We start from the raw sequence: 2,843 nt of genomic DNA on the forward strand, positions 1-2,843 counted from the left end.
GGGCTTAGCTGCTCCACAGCACGAGGACTCTTTCCAGACCAGGGATCGAACAGGAGTCATCTACACTGGCAGGTGGACTCTCATCCACTGAACCACCAGGGACGTCCTTGAGTGCTATTAAGAACCAAAAATTTAAGTAAAGTGTTCTCTGGTAAACAAAAGTGTCTGCAGTTTGGAAAAATATTAGGCAAATCAGACAGCTTAATTGGATGTAATTTCAAGGCTTGCTTGCATGGCCTATTTTTTTTTCTTAAATACTCAGAATTGTGTTACTTATTTATAAGGGGTCCTGGACATCTTATTTCTTTTCCTGGCCTTGTATAGCAATAATCGAAGGAGAAATGCAGTCTGGGGGAGTAATTAGGAGCAATGGCTGGTCTGATTCTAAACTCGCCAGCATCTGCTTACCACTCTGTGACCTTCAATCCTGCTGTCCACGCCTAGCCTCCTCATTGAGACGATGGCAGGAAGTAACAGCACTGAGCTGAGAATTAGACAAGATGACACAGGTGAACCTGGCACTTCACGCACTTCCAGTAAACCTAAGTTTCTTACCAGAATGAGTTTTCTGCCATTGTCCTTACAAACACTCCCACTTTCCTTTGGGCTATCACAGAAAGTGACATGAAAATATCCATCTTGGTTTCAATCATCAAAACTGTAAGACTTCTTGACCAGTTCCTTCACATGAGCTAGTCTTGAAACAATTAGAACTTTACAGGATTCATAGATTCAGTTTCCCTCAGGCATCTTCAGACTTCCCAGGTGGTGCTAGTGGTAAAGAACATGTCTGCCAATGCAGGAGATATAAGAGATGCGGGTTCAATCCCTGGGTTGGGAAGATCCCCTGGAGGAGAGCATGGCAACCCACCCCAGTATTCTTGCTTGGAGAATCCACATGGACAGAGGACACAGTCCATGTGGTCGCAAAGAGTTGGATATGACTGAAGCGATTAAGCACGCATGTATGTAAGGCACCTACAACTTGGGCGGGAGATGCTGGGGTTCCACACACATGATGTTTTCCCAGGGAAGCCTTGCAAACAGTGTTGGTTTCTCAGAGCTTCTAGTGCAATGTGGTCTTGGGTATCACGCTGTGAGGCCCAGAGCTCTTCTGGGGGCAGCCAAGGTGTGTGTCTTTGATTCTTCAGGCCTGTGCAGTACTGGGAAGGTACAGGTCATCTGGGGGAGCCTGCCCAGGAACACGGCAGCAGAACTCTTTCAAATCACAGCAAAGAGGGGGAAAGCCCATGTTGTGTAGAGATGTTAAGTTCTGAGTAGTAAATTGCCATACACATACGGGGTTATTATGCCATCTTACATCTTTTCCAGGTCTCAGTATTATATTCTAAGTACCTTAATAAGAACCTCCAAAATTATCAGTATTACCTGTGTTTCTCACATAGGGACATACAAGAAAGGAGATGAATGATAATAGCCATTAGTCTTTTATTAAAGTCTTGTGACCTTTAAGTGACAGAAACGTAAGTCATACATGCATTGTCTGCCAGCCAATCTGACAGTCGAGCTGTAAATATGGTCAGTTTTACAGGCGCCTCGCAAGTTACAAGGCTGGCCGAGCATAACCACAGAGACACACGGATAATGACCAACAGCCAGGACCACCTCTGTGTGGGTGCCATGCAGGCAGCACATAATTGGTTTCATCTGAAGGGATCCTTGCTTGCAAAGTTTCCTCCACTACCCCGAGCAGTAACGGAAAATCTGAAGACAACGCTTGGATTGAAACATCTTCTCTGAAATATTTGAAATGACAATATCACTTGAGAAAGTTCATGATGAACTCAGTAGCATCCTTTGATACAGTAATTTGAATGTACTGATTCATCTGTTAAACACTTTTTGAGCACCTCCTATGTGCCTGACAGTCAAAACACAGAGATGAAAGCTATGTTCACCTCCTTGAGTCAGCCCCACAGTCCCACAGGTCATCGTGCCTGTCACAGCCCATGTGAACATCCTCACATTCAATCATCTTCCACTGAAAAATCTGCTCCCTAAAGACTAACATGTAAAGCCAACATGCAATGAGGATGAATCTCTGTCCTCTGTGATAGAACAGAACCAGAGTGGCCAACCTGCAACCAGGTAGCTGGTTGTTCCTCCTGGAGAATTGTTCCCTGTTTGGGTCTAAGGCATTTCTCTCTGCTGTTGGCAGATGAGGCAGCAGAGAGCAAGGTCAGCCTCGGTGAAGAGAAGTGTGTGTTGGCCGGAGCCATGAATAGCATCCTTATCACCATGGATACCTTTCTCTTGTCTATGGAAAGGTACAGGGGGCTGGGGGAGGATGCTGACTGAATCCACAGAGCGCATATTGTGTCCCTGGGTCCTGAGAGCCCCCTCGGCCATGGGTGCCCTTGGATGAGTATTCACAGGAGAGTGTGGTGGGTGGGCAGCCTCGAATAGTGCTTCCCGCTGTCTCTGCTTCCGGGCATTCATATCCCTGAGTGATGCCCTCCCACTGAGCATGGGCTGGACTCAAGGTCCTGCTTCCAGGAAATGAAATGTGCTCACATGCCACTGAGGTGACAAGAGACTGTCTGGCTCCTCCTGCCCTGACCGTGAGGGCGACCTGTCACGTGATGAGGGGCGGGTCATGGCCAGCAGCCCATGTGAGGGACTAAGGCTTCCTGATCCAGAAACTGACTCTTGCCCACAATCACTTTCGCTGGAGGTAGATCCTCTCCAGGAGACAGCAGCTCTAACACCTGGACTGCATCCTCAGCAGATGGTGAAGCAGGGAACCAGCTAAGTCATTACTGGGTTGTTATTTTAATTCACCAAGTTTTGGAGCGTCATTTGCTGTAACAGATAGCAACACA

Source organism: Cervus canadensis, chromosome 12 (genome assembly GCF_019320065.1).
Source record: "Cervus canadensis isolate Bull #8, Minnesota chromosome 12, ASM1932006v1, whole genome shotgun sequence".
NCBI lineage: Eukaryota > Metazoa > Chordata > Mammalia > Artiodactyla > Cervidae > Cervus > Cervus canadensis.